Source organism: Ranitomeya variabilis, chromosome 2 (assembly GCF_051348905.1).
Source record: "Ranitomeya variabilis isolate aRanVar5 chromosome 2, aRanVar5.hap1, whole genome shotgun sequence".
NCBI lineage: Eukaryota > Metazoa > Chordata > Amphibia > Anura > Dendrobatidae > Ranitomeya > Ranitomeya variabilis.
The window spans coordinates 610314608-610335423 of NC_135233.1; the positions used below are offsets into that span (position 1 = coordinate 610314608).

At 40.3% G+C, this 20816-nt stretch overlaps 1 protein-coding gene across 6 annotated transcripts in view; it reads left to right on the top strand.

Moving 5' to 3' along the window:
• The window catches only part of ZNF536 (zinc finger protein 536), a 706926-nt gene that overhangs the window by 89929 nt on the left and 596181 nt on the right, over positions 1-20816 (top strand). The gene's annotated exons all lie outside the window — the stretch shown is intronic.

The window sequence follows — 20816 nt, forward strand, 5'->3', positions numbered from 1 at the left end:
AACTCCTTGAAAGGGCATCAGCCTTCACATTCTTAGAACCCGGAAGGTCGCCACTCCTCAAATGCCCACTTCATAGCCAACAACTCTCGATTGCCCACATCATAATTGCGCTCAGCAGGCGAAAACTTTCTAGAAAAGAAAGCACATGGTTTCATCAAAGAGCCATCAGAACCTCTTTGAGACAAAACAGCCCCTGCTCCAATCTCAGAAGCATCAACCTCGACCTGAAACAGGAGCGAAACATCTGGCTGACACAACACAGGGGCAGAAGAAAAACGACGCTTCAGCTCCTGAAAAGCCGCAACGGCCGCAGAGGACCAATTGACCACATCAGCACCCTTCTTGGTTAAATCAGTCAATGGTTTAACAACACTAGAAAAATTAGCGATGAAGCGACGGTAAAAATTAGCAAAGCCCAGAAATTTCTGAAGGCTCTTCACAGAAGTAGGCTGAGTCCAGTCATAAATGGCCTGAACTTTAACAGGGTCCATCTCAATAGTAGAAGGGGAAAAAATGAAGCCCAAAAATGAAACCTTCTGGACTCCAAAGAGACATTTAGACCCCTTCACAAACAAGGAATTAGCACGAAGGACCTGGAACACCATTCTGACCTGCTTCACATGAGACTCCCAATCGTCCGAAAAGACCAAAATATCATCCAAATATACAATCATGAATCTATCCAGGTACTTTCGGAAGATGTCATGCATAAAGGACTGAAACACAGATGGAGCATTAGAAAGCCCGAATGGCATCACCAAGTACTCAAAATGCCCCTCGGGCGTATTAAATGCTGTTTTCCATTCGTCGCCCCGTTTAATACGCACAAGATTATACGCCCCTCGAAGATCTATCTTGGTGAACCAGCTAGCCCCCTTAATCCGAGCAAACAAATCAGACAGTAGCGGCAAAGGGTACTGAAATTTGATGGCGATTTTATTGAGAAGGTGGTAATCTATACAAGGTCTCAGAGAACCATCCTTCTTGGCCACAAAAAAGAACCCTGCTCCCAACGGTGACGACGACGGGCGAATATGCCCTTTCTCCAAGGACTCCTTTATATAACTCCGCATTGCGGCATGTTCTGGCACAGATAAATTGAACAGTCGGCCCTTCGGAAACTTACTACCAGGAATCAAATTAATAGCACAATCACAATCCCTATGAGGAGGTAGGGCACTGGATTTGGTCTCATCAAATACATCCCGGTAATCTGACAAGAACTCAGGGACTTCAGAAGGATGGGAAGACGAAATAGACAACAATGGGACATCCCCATGTACCCCTTGACAACCCCAACTGGATACAGACATTGATTTCCAATCCAATACTGGATTATGGACCTGTAGCCATGGCAAACCCAAAACGACCACATCATGCAGATTATGCAACACCAAAAAGCGAATATCCTCCTGATGTGCAGGAGCCATGCACATGGTCAATTGAGTCCAGTACTGAGGCTTATTCTTGGCCAAAGGTGTAGCATCAATTCCTCTCAATGGAATAGGATACTGTAAGGGCTCCAAGAAAAAGCCACAGCGCCTGGCAAACTCCAAGTCCATCAAATTCAGGGCAGCGCCTGAATCCACAAATGCCATAACAGAATAGGACGACAAAGAGCAAATCAGAGTAACGGACAAAATAAATTTTGGCTGTACCGTACCAATGGTGGCAGACCTAGCGAACCGTTTAGTGCGCTTAGGACAATCAGAGATAGCATGAGTGGAGTCACCACAGTAAAAACACAGCCCATTCTGACGTCTGTATTCTTGCCATTCAGCTCTGGTCAAGGTCCTATCACATTGCATAGGCTCAGGCTTCTGCTCAGAAAACACCGCCAAATGGTGCACATTTTTACGCTCACGTAAGCATCGATCGATCTGAATGGCCAAGGACATAGACTCATTCAGACCAGCAGGCGTGGGGAATCCCACCATAACATCCTTAAGGGCTTCAGACAGACCCTTTCTGAAAATTGCCGCCAGGGCACACTCATTCCACTGAGTAAGCACAGACCACTTTCTAAACCTCTGACAATATACCTCCGCTTCATCCTGACCCTGACACAAAGCCAGCAAAATTTTCTCTGCCTGATCCACTGAATCTGGTTCATCATAAAGCAATGCAAGCGCCAGAAAAAACGCATCTACATTACGCAATGCAGGATCTCCTGGCGCAAGGGAAAATGCCCAGTCTTGAGGGTCGCCACGCAGCAAAGAAATAATGATTTTTACTTGCTGAATGGGGTCACCAGAGGAGAGGGGTTTCAAAGCAAAAAACAGTCTACAATTATTTTTGAAATTCAGGGACTTAGATCTATCCCCAGAAAACAAATCAGGATTTGGAATTCTGGGTTCTAACATCGGGTTCTGAACTACATAATCTTGAATGCTTTGTACCCTTGCAGTGAGTTGATCCACACAAGAGGACAGACCTTGAATGTCCATATCTACACCTGTGTCCTGAACCACCCAGAGATTTAGGGGAAAAGAGAAACAAAACACACTGCAGAGGAAAAAAAAATGGTCTCAGAACTTCTCTTATCCCTCTATTGAGATGCATTAACACTTTATGGGCCAGCTGTACTGTTATGTTGAGCTGGTGGTTAGGAGCACTAGAAATGACCAGATGAGCAAACTAGCAATACAGGACGAGCTCTGGGAAGTGGGAGCTCTGCTGACCGCAGCCCCTAATCCTATCAACAACTAGAAATAGCCGTGGAGCATTCCTGACTCTGCCTAGACGCCTCTTCACAGCCTAAGAGCTAACTACCCCTAAAGATAGAAAATACAGCCTACCTTGCCTCAGAGAAATTCCCCAAAGAAATGGGCAGCCCCCACATATATTGACTGTGAGTTAAGATGGAAGTCACAAACACAGGAATGAAATAGGTTCAGCATAGGAGGCCAGACTTAACTAAACAGACTGAGGATAGAAAAGGTATCTTTGCGGTCAGCATAAAAAACTAACAAAAAAACCACGCAGAGTGTGCAAAAGAAACCACCGCACCGACTCACGGCGCGGTGGTGCCACTCTGCTTCCCAGAGCTTCCAGCTAACAAGATTAAATCATAATAGTAAGCTGGACAAAAACACAGTGGTAACAAATAAGCTAGCAGGGACTTAGCTTTTGCTGAAGTAGACAGGTCATCTGAAAGATCCAAGAGAACTGAACCAGTACAAGGACATTGACAGCTGGCATCAAGTAACGATCTGAGTGGAGTTAAATAGAGCAGCCAGCCAAGGCCTAAACGAGATCAGCTGGAGAAGGAACCTCAGAACCAGCAGCTCCACTCACAGCCACCAGAGGGAGTCCATGAACAGAACTCGCCGAAGTACCATTCATAACCACAGGAGGGAGCTCGAGAACAGAATTCACAACAGAGATGCAGTTCTGCCATCATGCTGTCTAACCTCACCAGCTTCTTGCAGGCCTTAGGCTAGTAGCAGTCCACGGGCTTCCTTAGTAAGTGGCAGAACAGGGGTCCGCACACCTGGACTCTACTGGTGTCCTCAGAACCTCGATACTGTGCAAAATCTGTAATGTTGAATGTGTTGTAGACTGATGCTAGATTGGCCCAACTGGTATTTGCCCGAAATGAAATATGGCCAGTTCAGCCCTGTTCATGTACATGGAGAAAAATTCTGAGCATTTTTTTCCAGTTTCTAATAAAGAATAATGTTTCTCAGGACCTAAAAGTACCTTTAGCCACCTCTGATGAGGCAAATGTCCAGGTCCAAACCACGACTTACATTCATTAGTGCTTTAATTTGTGTATGAATTGGAGTAAAGTACACCCATGGTTAATCCAATCTGCGTCTTTTTAAGTGAATCTATAGCTGTGTTTCCTGCCCCGTAATTACCTCGGTACGTATGCACGACATGAGTATAGGGTGTACTGTAAAATGTAAAATAATTACAGCTGATTTGAATCTTGCAAAATGTGATTGAAATTAAGATGAGTAAATGAAGTCACAGGCGCATCTCATAATTTACATGCCGGAATAGAGAGAGTATAAACTTGGTTGATCACTTAAGGACCTGTTTATCAGGCGTGCTCTAATAATGCATACGTTCACATTCGGTTGTTTTTAGAGTGTGCAGCTTTTCTGAAAGGTCTAAGAACCCAACAGCTGTCTGGAAGGGAGTATATGGTATATATTATAATAATATGACATGGGAAAGTGGTCTGTGGTGGAATCCATTACTGTATTAGAGGGTTTAGTAGAGTGGAATTGCCATCTAATAGCTTCTGTAAACTAAGGACGATCCTTCTTATGGAATGTATATTAGATACCACAAAGCACTTGGTACCCAATTTTATTGGCAAAGTTAACGACTATAATAAAACCCCCAGCATGTGTATAAGAACATAACTACAATTCTACTGCCCCTATGAACAAGAATGTAACTACTATAATACTGTTCCTATGTACAAGAATATAACTACTATAATACTGCTCCTATATACAAAACTATAACTACTATAATACTGCCCCTATGTACAAGAATATAACTACTATAATACTGCTCCTATGTACAAGAATATAACTACTATAATACTGCTCCTATGTACAAGAATATAACTACTATAATACTGCTCCTATGTACAAGAATATAACTACTATAATACTGTTCCTATGTACAAGAATATAACTATTATAATACTGCTCTTATGTACAAGAATATAACTACTATAATACTGCCCCTATGTACAAGAATATAGCTACTATAATACTGCTCCTATGTACAAGAATATAACTATCATAATACTGCTCTTATGTACAAGAATATAACTACTATAATACTGCCCCTATGTACAAGAATATAACTACTATAATACTGCTCCTGTGTACAAGAATATAACTGCTATAATACTGCTCCTATGTACAAGAATATAACTACTATAATACTGCTCCTATGTACAAGAATATAACTTCTATTATACTGCCCCTATGTACAAGACTATAACTACTCTAATAATGCCCTCTATGTACAAGAATATAACTACTATAACACTGCCCCTATATACAAGAATATAACTACTATAATACTGCCACCTATGTACAAGAATATAACTACTATAATACTGTCCCCTGTGTGCAAGAATATAACTATTATAATACTGCCCCTAAGTACAAGAAAATAACTACTATAATACTGCCCCTATGTACAGGAATAAAACTACTATAATGCTGCCCCCTATGTAAAAGAATATAACTACTATAATACTGCCCCTATGTACAAGAATATAACTACTATAATACTGCCCCTATGTACAAGAATATAACTACTATAATAGTGCTCCGATATGTACAAGAATATAACGACTATAATACTTCCCCTATGTACAAGAATATAACGACTATAATACTTCCCCTATGTACAAGAATATAACTACTATAATACTGCCCCATGTACAATAATATAACTACTATAATACTGCCCCTATGTACAAGAATATAACTACTATAATACTGCCCCTATGTACAAGAATATAACTACTATAATACTGCCACTATGTACAAGAATATAACTATTATAATACTGCCCCCTATGAACAAGAATATAACTACTATAATACTGTCCCTATGTACAAGAATATAACTACTATAATACTACTCCTATGTACAAGAATATAACTACTATAATACTGCCCCTATGTACAAGAATATAACTACAATAATACTGCCCCTATGTACATGAATATAACTGCTATAATACTGCTCTTTATGTGTAAGAATATGAATGCTATATTAATACTGCTTATGGGCTACCACTTGCTCCTGATTGTTGGCTGTTGTATGGCCGTTGTTAATTTCCAGTCTTCTTGTTACATCTTGGCTGTTGTATACTTGTGCATTAGATGACTGTGTTATCTTCTATGGCACATCTCCTGATGTCCAGCGGTGGTTGAGAGCCAGATATGTCACATCTAGCCACCATACAACATTGCCACTCTGCCTTGGCTTAGCTAATAATGCCAGCTTGTCTCTCACTTGTCTCTTTTTAATCCTTGCTCTTTTGTTCTGATCGTGCAGTTGTGAAACATGCCAGGTGTTTCTAATAGTGACTCTGATTAGACAATTATTGCTCCTGTTGTTTATCGCAGTCGCGCTGCAGGATGGAAGGCTCTGCGTGGCATAGAAATAGGATGCAGACCACTTGCACAATGCTCTGCATGCTTGGAAGATACTGGGCTTGACAGCAAATGGAAAGCACTGTGCCCACCTGGCTTTCCTTTGGATTAACCCTTTAACCAACTTGACAGTTCGTTGTCTACTCTTGCGGCATTCTGTCTGTCCCGCTGTCACTCAAAGAGCTGTCACGCATCTTCAATGACTCCCCACCCCGCCCATGACTTGTCATTGATGGATTAATATGTTAATGGCTTTTATTCAGTTAATTTCTGATCATTTGAGCTCATTTGTATGTGCGGGGCTCCACAAGGCGTGTTTGACAATTCCCATAAAAAGCATTACACCGAGGAACCTTCTTTTCTTGGGTCTTGACAGAGCAGGTGTTCTGTCAGTAGATTCCTTGGCACCTTCTTCTTGTCGGCCATCAGAGGGAGCAGAGGAGAAAAAGATTCTTCTGCTCTTTAGAATTTTTTAGGGTTGTTCATGTTAAGACATGTTCTCCCAAAAGTTCTTGAACCCATTGAAATCACCTTTTGAGGTAATGTTTAGACACTTCAAAGGTGGTGGAGACCTCTAGTAGAGGTGTCTAAGTCTCATCACCTCGAGGTTGTATTTTCATTTCTGCATTTGCTATTGCTCCTAAATGTTTTCAGTATAAACCATGGTGGTCTATTGATTGACTTTTACTATCCCTGGACCCAGCATTCAATATTTTTTGCCATCATACAACCCAACTTGTATTGACCATTTGATTTTATATGGTTGGCTTACCTCCAGTGAAAACAAAAGGAAATCATGTCCAATCCTTCTTTCACCATCATTTATTCCTTGAGGACCAAATGGTCCCCCATGTACATATGATAATGGCGATTTTGGATGACTTTTCTCTGTGTTTGGCGGATGTAGACTAACCAAGCCTAAAGAATCACCATGGAAAGAGGGAGAATCCAAGAAGTCACCATATTGGTGGCATCAAGTGTCAAAAATGCACCAAACTAGATATTGTTTGGGAAATGCATGGGTGGACCATTGCTCGGTATGCTGTAGGCTCACACTACACTAGCCTTAGAGACCATTCTATCAGTGTTGCATTTTTGTATAAGGCTCTTAGAAACCCAATAGAAATATGACATAGCCGTTAGGCTAAATTCGTCTCTGTTGGATTTGTTGTGGATAACTCCGAGACAAATCTGACCAAGAAAAGAATACATTGGAAAATCTGTGCTATTTTTGGTGCAGTATTCTTACCTACTGCTACCTCCTTGCCCATGCTTCAGTGATGCCCCCACTAGTCGTTGCATTTATGATTTTATCAAAGACGTTTCGACACATCTGACCACTGAAACCTGTGATTGTCTATCTTGGTGTCATGTAGACATAATCTTAGAAGAGGAAAGTTAATTTACACTGGTCTAGGGAACTGAGAACTTGCGCCAAAACATTGGGAAGGTGGGAAAACTTTTTTTATTGTAAACCATCTGCCGCACATCCACGAGTTGTCCTCAGCAAAAAGCAAAATTCTCAACACATGGTTTGATTTTAGATTTTCACTGCCACCATTGAAGTCCTTGGAGAAACTTCCTGAAAAATACTTTTGTTTTCTTTTGCTTAAATTGGACATTTTGCAAAATTTGGTCAGTCTCTGGAAAGAACTTTTTCTGAACACATGGATGAACTTTGTTCAACAGAGTTGCTGCCACTTTACCCTGTTGCCGACTTTCCATCTGCAAATCCAGATAGAAAATTTACATAATTTTTATTCAATGTGAAGGAACCATATTAGGAATTCAAGGAGAATATTCAAGGAGGAATTCAATGAGAATATTTCAGTATACAGCGGTCCCAATTTGGATGTGACCATCCCACCAACCGGACCTCCAAATGGTCGTTTTGTGGGCATCTTATCAGGTTCCCTGGGAGTGGGCTTGAATTTCGCACTTTTGCAGTCAACTCCAGTGGTGTAAATTGAGCCGTGTCCATCCTACTAGGAGTGACCCAGATCTCCAAGTTTGAGTTTTATCAACCATTAGAAATATTTTTTTTGAAGGGTTGTCCTGAAATGGCTCCAACTCGTCATTTTGCCTGTCTCATTTGCTGAATAAAGTTTTGTTTAAGAGAAATGCAGGCAGGTAATGATAAAAATCTGAATAATGAAGGATTGGTGAATGCAAATAGACAGATGCATTGTGTGCACTCTATGAATCCTTCTTTGTGCTTTTTTTTTGTGAGTACCATTTTGTTGCCGCTGCGGGAAGACAGCCAACATTAGCGAACACTTCTTCATCTGTGGGCAAAAAACAAATGGATTATGGATACTCCTGGTTCATTCTCGTCCTCGTCCACAATGATTATATTTCCAATTCCCTATTATAGCCGTCATTGCATGTTTTCATCTCTCAATTATTACTAATATTATTTAGGCCGTGCAAACAATAGAAAATCCTAGGTAGAAAAAATAGGATTACCGGCTAAACCAAACAGTTATAAAATGCAAATCCTGAACTGGAAATATCTTAGTATCACGTCCTGTAAATACTTGTATTACTTATGTTTAATGCGATTTATATCTTGATTTTTTTTTTCTCCTCCGCAAAACTGGTTCATTGTTATAGAAAAAGTCCCTGGGTTCTTAACAAAATTTGGAAATGTTAATGGTTTGCAAATCATTATCTGATGCTGAAGCCGGTCGATACAATGGGAATTGATAACCTCTGTAGTAATGCACTTTTAGGCAGATTGGTCTAATATGAGGCCACCTCATTCTCCTGTTGGGAACCATTTATAGGGACACATGTTGAGACCGGCCTCGGGCACAGCTCCTGGTAGTGGAGGACTCTTTGGATGCTCACCAATGGCCTTCAAGTGCCATGATATACAGAAACATTGCAGTATCCCCTCTACAGCTCTACAGAAGACTAAGGGGGACAGGGGTGGTTGAGTTCTTGCAAATTTTTATAGGCACAACATTTTAAAAGAAAAAAAAAATTGGAAATGGCATCACTAGCGCCGAAGATCCCAAGCAGTGCACAAGCCCCACGTGTTACCGGGTTTCCGGTTCTCTGGGAAGGTGCTATTTTGCCCTGTTTCAGTGTCAACATACACCACACTCTGTACTGTAAGGCAACAGGCTGTTATAGGCTTACGACCAACAAGGCCTGGTGCTTTCCATCCTGGTGCAGGCACCGCAGTGACAGCACTATGTTGTGTTGCCTGTGATGAGAGAAGAGGACTCAGTTGCTTGGATTAGGTTAGTATGTTTCTTCTAAGAAGGAACTCTGGGTTAGGGGTGTAATGAAGAAATTAAAGACTATCCAGCTTCATGGATGAAAAATCACGGTCACCACGATTACTGTAAGTGCTTTTTACGCACATCGATGTTTCTAACATGAAGTCTTCTGTGGATGTTATCATTATTTAACATTCTTGCCAAAAAATGAAGATTTTTTTGCTCACGGATCTGAATAATACTTAATTTCTTCATTGCTATTGCACCATGGCAGAGACGCCTTCCATGCTTCAGACTGGATTGGTGATAAACATGGTGAGCTGGATATCTTTGCCTTTCCTTTAAGGGGTATAATACTTGCTGTTCCTTGGGTGCTGGTAACCCATGCTACACCACTGAGCCTAAGGAATGGTTAGACCCATTTCCTTGCTACAAGGTGGCAGAAACCTGCATAATACTAACTTATGGTGAAAAATTGGGAGTAGCACAATGGTCCTGGAATATTAGCCACTCAACAGGTTCTTCTATGCTACATGTGTGAGTGTCATTAATGTCACTGCCATGGAACCTTCTCTCTTCTGTAAATGTTACTGATATTCTTTTGGTTTGGGTTGCCATCCTTTTTTTACATCTGTATGAATTTCCATTGTGCAGTCAGCTTTTTTTTTCTTTTGATCCAATTTCTTTCAACAAAACCCGTACTGGTCCCAGTTCTAAACTGATGGTGTATTCAGTCATTTTGCATTTCATTTACACATAGTGCCATTGAAGAGCAGCGATGTGCAAGGCAAACAGAAGCCAAAGAAGGGCAGAAATTGCCAACCATGCCTCATTTGAATGCCTTGATATATTCGTTGATAGCTTTCCTGGGATAGACTTGCAACCGTGTCTACAGCTTGGGCCCATGGACACACGCTGCCTATGCTATGTGAGACCAATTACGAGCCTCCTGAATGTGTGCTGGGTTTACATGTCCGCGTCCCTTCTGAGTAGTAAACACTGGGAGTTTCACAGTTTGCTTCCAGACCAGCTGTGGCAGATGCAAGCATCGAGACCTTCTGAAAGCAGCCATTATAAAGGGTAGTGCTGGTTCTTGATTGGGTTGCATAATGTAGTGATATATCAATTAACCTGAGAGGCTGGGAATGCTTTGCATGTAGAGAATATCAATAGTGAGGTTGTACAATTGACCAGCCTCCTTAACGCAAGCTGTGGGTTCCTGTTCTAAACAATAGCATTGATTAAGCAACTTGGCCCTCAATGCAAGTCCATTACTGGGAGCGATGGATGTGCTTCCTTCTGCGAGTAGATTTTACATGGGAAAATTGATGGAGGAGAACAATACATTCTCAATAAAGAGCTAAACAAACGCCAATGGAAAGGCTTCTGGCACCTCCTTAGTGGAAAAGTATTTGCAGCTTCCATATGTCGGTGATGAATTCATGCATGTTGTAGATTTGACAAACCGATTCTGTGCCAAAATCTGCATCCAATGCATGTGAATAGGGTTTCCCTAGCATTTTGTGACTAAAGTATGGTTTAGTGTCCACTCCAGTAAAGCAACCTACCGTATTTGGTCTTAATAAGTCGTTGTTGGGTTGGTAAGACCATGTAGATGTGTTCATTTATCAATGTTAAATGCAAGATTTCCTGCTTCCTTCCAAATTTGCAATTTTACATAGAGAAAAGGGGACCCTAGTAAAACACAAAATGGGGCTCCCGTCCAGTGATGCTGGCTCCACACATTTTCTAGACATCATAGTATGGCCAATCTCTTGGATGGAAGACCAAACAGCCTATATGAGGTCCCCATTAACTTCTTCAAAATAATATGGCGTATGGGAAATTGTGGGGAGATGCCTACAGGGATTTGTACAATCATTAGAGGAGGAGGATGGACCTCTCCTTCACTATAAATAACCAAATATTATCATCCCTATGGATGGACCTCTCCTTCACTATAAATAACCAAATATTATCATCCCTATGGATGGACCTCTTCTTCACTATAGATAACCAAATATTATCATCCCTATCCATTTGCAAGATGAGAAACTGTAGAGTAGGATACAAAAAACTTCTTTAAGGTTCTAGAATCATAAAATCATAGAATCCTAGAATGTTAGAATTGGAAGGGACCTCAAGGGACATCGTGTCCAACCCCCTGCTCAATTCAGGATTCAAAAAACCATCTCAGACAGATGTCTGTCCAGCCTCTGTGAAGACTTCCATTGAAGGAGAACTCATCACCTCTCTTGGCAGCCTGTCCACTTATTGATCACCTTCACTGTCAAAAAGTTTTCTCTAATATCTAATCAGTATCTTCTCCCTTTAAGTTTCAGTGTATTGGTATTGGTCAACTTGATCTGTCCTGTACCTGACCCAATTTTACCCTTTCCACATTCAAAGACTTGGTTCTGGTTGTGACTATAAATAACACTTCAAGAAGAACTAATAGAATCTAATGGAGATTTGCCTGCCTAAAGACCCTCTATAATGGACCCCTATAATGATCCAATGACTGGTGGATGGCTCAGTGATGTAGGGTCCTCAACTTGTTACAAGGTCCCTTGACTATAAACTTAAGTCAAAGAATCCCAGCGAACAGCTTTTATCTGTGGATAAATCTAATATTAAGTATTACATTTCTCTGCAGTGCCTCCACAGGAGAAATTAAATACTACACCATATCTAGTCACATCAATGTGTTGACTGTTTAATGCAGGCTATGACTGGTCCTCCAGACCAAGAGTCACTCTTTTTTTACCTCTTCCAGGAAGATCCTACACTGAGGATCCCCTTTATTAGCTTTGAACTCTCTAATAGGATAGGTGAAATTGGGTTTTCTAAAATTAGAAAAACTTCACATTCATACAACTTTTCTGAATTATTGGCTCCCCAAACATTATTATTTGTTGGCCTTCAGCTCGATCTCGAGCCATGGCAACTTGATGGATGAACGATCTGGATTAAGATCAATCTTGGGCAAGCCTAGATTGACTCAACCAGGGTCTTCTTAACTGTTATCTTGATAGTATCAAGCCATAAGGTTGCTGGTCTTCCTCTTCACCTTGTTCCTTCTATTCTACCATGATGTCATTCTCCAGTTATTGCTCTCTTTGTATGATGTGTCCAAAATAGGCAAATGATAGTGTTGTGATCCTTGTTTCGAGTGACATATTTGGCTTTATTTGCTCCAAAATTAATTTGTTTTTTTCTTGCCATCCATGGTATTGATAACCTTCTTCTCTAGCACCACATTTCAAAGACATTGATTATTCTTCTGTCTTGTTTTCAACGAAGGCGATCTCGATATCGTCAAAGCCGAAATGAACAGAACAGGACTCAACTTACTTGGAATTAGCAAATTAAGATGGATTCAGTCAGGACATTTCACACAAACGAATATTGGGTCTACTATTCTGGCAACAATAACTGAAGAAGAAACGGTCTCGTTTTATATTGAACTGAACATTGGCCGGCACTGCTGTCCTGAAGTACACTTCAGTCAGTGATAGAGTCTTCTCAATCCCTAAACATAGATTCCAGCAAGGCAGGGAAACACATGAACACCAATCTAGGAGCATAAAGTTAGGGATTGGATCTCCAGACTAACAACATTTATCATAGAAACTTTTTTCTTATTTATTTAACGGCCTACGGCTCGGTCTCGAGCCATGATGAATTGATGGATAGACTCTCTATAAGAAGATCGATCTTGTGCAAGCCTAAATAGGTCCACTGGGGTCTTTTCCTCCATTATCTTGACAGTATCAAGTCATCGTGTTGCTGGTCTCCTCTTTGCCTTGTTCCTTCTATTCTTCCAACCATGATGTCCTTCTCCAGTGATTGCTCTCTTTGTATCATGAGTCCAAATTCGGCAAGTCGTAGCTTGGTGATGCTTGCTTCGAGTGACATGTCTGGCTTGATCTGTTCTACTTGCCATCCATAGTATTGATAACGTCCTTCTCCAGCACTACGTTTTGAAGGCGTTGATTCCTCCTCTGTCTTGTTTCTTCATCATCCAAGTTTGGCATCCGTATGTTAGCACAGAAAAGACCAAACTATGTACGAACCGTGTCTCAATCTAAATCGCAAGTGAAATATTCCACAATTTGACGACCTTGTCCAGTGATTTCATTGTTGATTTTCCCATATCTATTCCCCTGTTGACTTCCGGGGTTCTCGCTGCATCTTGAGTTATCGTCGATCCTAGTAGATTGAAGTTCTTTACAACTTCCAGCTCATCGCCGTCCATGTCAATTGTGTCCCGGCCGTACCTGGCAGGTCAATATCTTTGTCGTCTGTGTGTTGAGTAGTAGTCCCATGCTCGAGCTTTCCATCCTGACACTCCGTAATAAGTCCTTCATTTTTTTTTTACTCCCACTTTAAATCCCAAAACAATTGAATGGTGACAGTTCTGTTTTTAAAAAAAGGACTTAACACATTTGCAAATATTTTTGCAATTAGTCTAGCATATTTTTTTTTCTCTTTGCTTAGCAAGGGTTAATACAGAACGCTGAATCTCTAACAAAAGCGATTTTGCCTTATTATGCTGAAAACTTTTTTTTTTCTTAACTGTCACTGAAGCGCTACTAATTATTACCCCAGTGTAAATGAGGTCACTTCCTATTAAGAGAACAAAATGGTTAGGCTCGCCTTGCCAATTCATACCATCTATTTTTCACACATCCTCAGCCTCTCAGAATTTTTTTTTTTCCCTTTTTAATTTTGATAAAATCCATTCATTTATATTAGCGCCAGTATAAACCTCTCGGCTCTGTAATAGTTGGGCATTATATTCCAGATGAGCGTTTTGTAATGTGTGGGCTGTTTGAACACCATGTGTTAGCTATAGAACAATTAGCCAGCTGAATGCATCTTTAAAACAATCAGATACTCTTTTTTTTTTATTTTACTGAAGAGATGGAAGAAAAAAAAATAACAATAAAGAAAAAAAATCTAGAAGCAGACGTGCCATTAAATTGCGTATTGGATGAGCAACGCAGTATGTTATACTTGGGGCGATCTGTAGCTCAAGGACGAACCTATTCAATATTTTACCCTTTTTTAACATTTTTTTTTTAGTATTTTTTTGCCGTAAAGATTTAAGGAATATTGTAGCAAACAAAGGGTAATTGTTTTAGCCCAGATGTTGCTTATGCACAACAAGCAGGTTACAACGTTCCCACAGTGCTGATGAGCCCAATCAGTGAAATGATTAAAAATTGATTTTGTCCCTGTAATTACAGTATGTAAACTACTTAGCTTGGATTGCAAAGGAAGTGATTTTCTAATTACGTATATACTCTGGTGTCTAATGATTGGTTTTTTGAAGTAATGAAGAGAGAGCCCTAACGACTCCTTGGTGCTCTGTTGTTTAAGAAAGACCATCTTTAGAGTAAGCAGACAACAGACAAAGAGTTTTGCAATTGAATTTTCAACACTGTTAATGTGCGCGAGGATCGGCTTATTAAAGAGACAGGACGAGGCTTCCCCATGCTGTCGACAGGTTTTTCTTTTTTTTTTCTTCCTACCTGGGGATCAGGTTTACTATATACATTTGCTTTCTTCACTCTTCTAGGCACCAAAAAAATAAAACAAAATGTCTTCTGCCTCATACCTCTTTATTTTCAATGGACTTATTAAAGGTGTTGTCCTTTTTTTTTTGTTACCAATCGTTTTTGCTTTTTGTCTTATGTGGCATCTGTCTATCTCTGGCTGCAGAATGAGTCAACTAAGAATCTGTCAGTGAGCCTGGTCGGATGGGGAGTTTGTCATTTTTTATCTCTTTTTCTGTGCTCCTCCCAAACATTTTTTTTTAAACAAAAAAAAATGTAAAAGTTAATTTATAACCCCAAATACTTGCATTTAAGAAAAAAATGCCCCCTTTAATTTGCAATTTATTACATTTTTATTGGCATGTTGCTGTTGGTTAGAACATAATACACGTTGGTGCAATTGCAGGTACTCTCTCCAGGTATATATAGGTTTGTGCTACCATTGTAATAGCATGCTGAACTACATTTACAATTTGCAATTGCCAATTTGGAGTATTTAAAGGGGTTTACCTGGTGAAAAGATGTCATCACCTATCTTCTAGGTAAAGATCATGGGGGTCTAACCTCTGGGACCTGCCCCGATCTTCAGAATGGGGGACTTTTATCCCTGTTAGAATGGCGCGACAGTGCGCTGCGATCTTCACTCCATCATTCTTTATGGAACTGCTCCGCTCTTTTTGGCAGTCAGTATAGAGGTTGAATATAGGGGAGGTTGAGCACCCCAAAACTAAGGGCTCATTCATACATCTGTTTGAGATTGGACCCCAATAAATGGACGGACTGCAGGTCTCCCAACCAGAGCATGACAGCTCTGTGTATTTCTATGAGGCTGTCACACTCGGGTGGGGAGACCTACGGTCAGTCCATACATTAGCGGTCCGAATTGCACAGACTTCTGAATGAGCCCTTACAGATATAAAAGTGTTGTGATCTGGCATGCAGTCCCAGCGGTCAACTCCTCATGGTCTATAAGTTATCACCTATACAATCCCTTTAAGTCACACCCTCACAAGACCGCAGAGACAGATCCTTAAATGCCCACTTTAGGTGAGGTTCATGGAATTGCCCTATCAGATTATTGGCAAGTATGTTAGGTATGAAAAAATGACAAATATGTCACCTGTTTGGGTACCGTGTTGAATCCCCTTCACCAGTAAATTGAGAAGTCCAATAGTTTACTTTAATCTACAGAACCTAACGGTGACTGAAAATTAATGCCAACATGTGCTATTCAATATACCAATATATTCTCTTTGAGGGTATCTAAAACCACACCAGTGACCAAGATCATTTATCTCCATAAGATCAGATCCTATAGCCACATTCATGGAGGTCCAACGGTTCTAACGTATACATTAATTTCTACCTCTTTCCAAACTTGAACCCCATGTGTTTGTCCTCAGTCACCCTGAGCCCAGTTAATTAACTGATGTAAAACATTTCTTTAATTGAACCCAGATTCATTTTGGGCGATTTTCCAAAGCGAAGTCAAGGATGAGTCAAAAATTACAATTGGAAAATGTAAAATTTACAAGAGACATTAATTTCATTGGCTCAAGACTGTGAGCTATTCCGAGGACTCTCGACACTGCCGAAGTTCCAAATCGGTGAAGTGAATGTGTTCCCTGGTCATCCAATGCCTGAAAGTTCTGGGTCCCATCATGAACTTTGTGATCAATGCCAAGTTAGTTAATTCACGAGTAGTAGGTTTTGGATTAAAAAGCACCTGTACTAATCCTGTCATTTTGGTTTGATGGCTTGAAATTGTCATCGATATACCTTTATAATATAAGGACATCTACAACCATGAATAGCCCCACAACCCTCTGAGGAAGGTGGGACTGAGAATGTTTGTCATGACTAATCTGATACATCGATGATGTCCACTCGCTTCTGACCTTGGTTCTTTCTCTTCTATGTAGATAGTAGAACCCTCTTCACTCTTCACCTGACCTGCCAAAAGAGTGCTAACCCACAAATAAGGAAATAGCTCAATAACATTTGAAGGGCCATAAGTTGGCACAGATGCCCACTGACTGACAAACGTTCTGAGCTTCAATAGAAAGGATTTTTGGGGCGCAAGATACATTTGTGAGATGCATTTGCTGGGGTGTCTCACTGTTTACTGACTCATGGATGGGGGGGTTACAAAACAATATGGTAAAAGTGAGAATTGGCCATGCAAAAAGTCCATCAAACTGGTAAATGTTTCGGTCATCTCTATGGGAGACCTGTTGGTGTCCATTTTGATCAAAATCGAGTGTGTAATTAGAGAGGGCATAGATTGGAGTCTAAAGGGTCTCTCTGGCTTTTGTGAGAAGACCAATACTATTACAGGCCCGTGATTGTTGGGGTTCCTGTTGGGGGTTTGCAGTGATACCCATGAGCTTCAAGTTACGCTGTGGCTTGATTTTGGAAACGGGGCATCATCCGTCAACCTTTGCTTTTTTAGATTATGTTGACCAGAAGGAACATGGATAGGATATAGAAGTAGGAATTGTCTGATGTGGGGCCATTAATATGGCACTTAAAGGCCTACATGTGGGTCATCTTCAATCTCAATTCAGAGTCTTCGAAGTAGATGGACCTTTTGGTCCGTTCTCTCCTCTTGCCATTAGCATCTCTGCTGGTGTGGCATGAAATCTTTCCCGGGACACGAGTCCTTGACGTTCTGTAAAAAGTTACACTTAGCCGTGGATTTATTCCAAGGCTGAGTTGAACTAGTAGTGAGTGATCTGAGACCCATAACCAAAGTAGCATGCTGTCATAATTAGGGGATTGAGTTATTTAACATGGTACTTTAAGAAGCTGCAAATTAGCATGACTGGGCATGAAGTGCCCATCTGGGTATTTCTTTAGCAAGTGATCAGAAGAGACAAAAGGCAGAGACGTCTCTCGCAGCCCAGAGAAGCTTTCTCCCTGCACCAACCCATTAACCGGCAATTCCCTGCCTGAGCACGGACTGCAAGGAATCATGGGATTTCTGCTCACATTATGCATCGGGACAAGAATCCCTATAATTGTGTCAATTGGCTGCGGCTGCCACAAGACCTGCAGATTTTTTGGAGATTTTTTTTTATTATTATTTTTTTTTTAATGGATCCAATTGTACAATCTAGTGAATTCCTCACATCATTGTCCATGCGGATGAGGATTAATAACCTCCTCATTGCTGTGAAATTACAGGCTTCATCATAATTTAGTGAACACTGTACATAATTTGCAGAAGGCTGGGGTCTATTTAGGTCTATTTAGTTTTGCATAATCAGACAGCGGAGAAGGGTTCACAGTCTTTGTAGCCTGTGGTTGCTCTAGTGTTTCACTCTTGATTTTGGGTTAGAAAATGGATTCTCTCTATCGTTAGCACGGAGGCTTGTAATTACAATGGCTCCCAGGCGCTGGAGATCACAACCTGTGCCGCCCGTAGCATGATGGTTGTCAGAATTTGTGCTGAATATTTGCACACAGTTCATTAATTTCACCGTCATTTCTTAATATTTCCCCCAGTTCTTATGCAGATGTCCAGAAAAATGATGTCTGCTATGGATGGAGAGATACAGATATAATGGGATGGATGAATGGGAGACAGATAAAATAGATAGGAGATAGGATGGATACGGGAAAAAAAGCAGCATATTTATATATAAAAAAGAGAGAGAAAATGGGGGTGCAATACTTTACAGAAACAAAAAAAATGGAAGCAGCATTCCAAAAATAGTGCAAATTATAGGACTTTAATGGCCCATGTGGGGACCGTTCGGTTCCTAGTGTGAATCTTTCTCAAGGATAGATAGATATGAAAAATATCAGATAGATACAGTGGCATGTAAAAGTTTGGGCACCCCTGGTCAAAATTACTGTTATTGTGAACAGTTAAGCAAGTTGAAGATGAAATGATCTTTAAAAAGACTAAAGTTTATTCAGTTATATAAAAAAAGACTAAAGTTAAAGATGACATATTTCCTTTGTATTTTAGACAAAAAAATATATATATTTGAAATTTGAAGAATTACAAAAAGGAAAATGGGCCAATGCAAAAATGTGGGCACCCTTGGAGATTTGTGTGCTCGTAACTTTGACCAAGGTTTCAGACCTTAATTAGGGTTATGGCTTGTTCACCATCGTTAGGAAAGGCCCAGTGATGAAAATTTCCAAGCTTTATAAAAACCCAGCCTCCTCTAACATTGTGCCAAAAAACAGCAGCCATGGGTTCTTCTAAAGAGCTGCCTAGCGCTTTGAAAATGAAAATGATGGAGGCCCCCAAACCAGGAGAAGGCTATAAGAAGATAGCATAGTGTTTTCAACTTGCTTTTTCCTTAGTTTGAAATGTAATTAAGAAATTGCAATTAACAGGAACAGTGGTGGTCAAGGTAAGTTCTGGAAGACCAAGCAAAATTTCAGTGAGAACTGCTCGTAGGATTGCTAGAGAGGAAAATCAGAACCTCTGCTTGACTGCAAAAGACCTTCAGAAAGATTTAGCAGACTCTGGAGTTGTGGTACATTGTTCTAGGTCTTCATGGAAGAGTCATCAGAAGAAAACCCCTCCTGCATCTTCACCATAAAAGTCAGCTGCAGAACTATGCAAAACAACATCTAAACAAGACTGATGCATTTAGGAAAAAAGTCCTGTGGACCAATGAGGTTAAAATAGAACCCTTTGGCCACAATGATCAAAGGTATGTGTGGAGAAAAAAGGGCACAGAATTTCAAGAAGAGAACATTTCGCCAACTATTAGGCATGGGGGTGGATCAATCATGCTTTGGGGTTGCGTTGCAACTAATAGCACGGGGAACATTTCATGGGTAGAGCTAAGAATGGATTCAATGAAATTTCAACAAATTCTTGATGAAAACATACCAACATCTGTAAAAAAGATTAAGGTGAAAAGAAGATGGCTTCTACAAATGGGTAATGATCCTAAACACGTCAAAATCCACAATAGATGACCTCAAAAGGCACAAGCTGAAGGTTTTACAATGGCCCTCACAGTCCCCTGATCTAAACATCATTGAAAATCTGTGGCTAGACCTCAAAATAGCAGAAGCCGCAAGACGACCCAGAAATCTCACAGAACTGGAAGGAATTATCTAGGGAAGAATGAATGAAAATCCCTCATAGAAGAACTGAAAGAATCTCGTCTGGCTACAAAAAGTGTTTACAAGCTGTGATACTTACAAAAGGGGTTGCTACTAGGTACAGACCATGCATGGTGCCCAAACTTGAGTCATCTGTAACTTTAGGCCTTTTAGAGATCATTTCATCCTCAACTTGCTTAACTGTTCACAATAACAGTAATTCTGACCAAGGGTGTACAAACTTTTACATGCCACTGTAGATATTAGATAGATATGGAATAGATAATAGCTATGGCTGTTCGATATTTGTATACATAGATAGAGGGATGAATATGTCTCTCAATGTGTTTAATTCATTGATCGATTAGTGGGTGTGAGATTTAGACAAAAAGATAAATATGAGACACATAGTAGATAGACACAGATTTGTTGATGGATTGATACATTGGAAATGGCTATAAAGATAGTATAAAACCATAATTCTTTATTAGGATAAAAAAAAAAAGATAAAAATAGTAGAAGACACAAAACTAATACACATTCACAAAGACAACGAGAGGCGGGATAAGCAATTATGCTGCAGTAAATGACTCAAATACATCCATGAACAATAAATGCAGCTAACACTAAAGTGCAAGTACGGTTGCTGGTAAAATGCATATAAAACAAATCCGGGACCTGGCTGAAAATGTTAGTTAGAAAGGCATATAAGCCTTGTAAAGTTAAGCAGCACATTAGATCAAGTAAAGAGACCAAAGGTTGTATATAGGTTCACCCGCTAACACCCCCAAAACATGTTTCGCCAACTGCTTC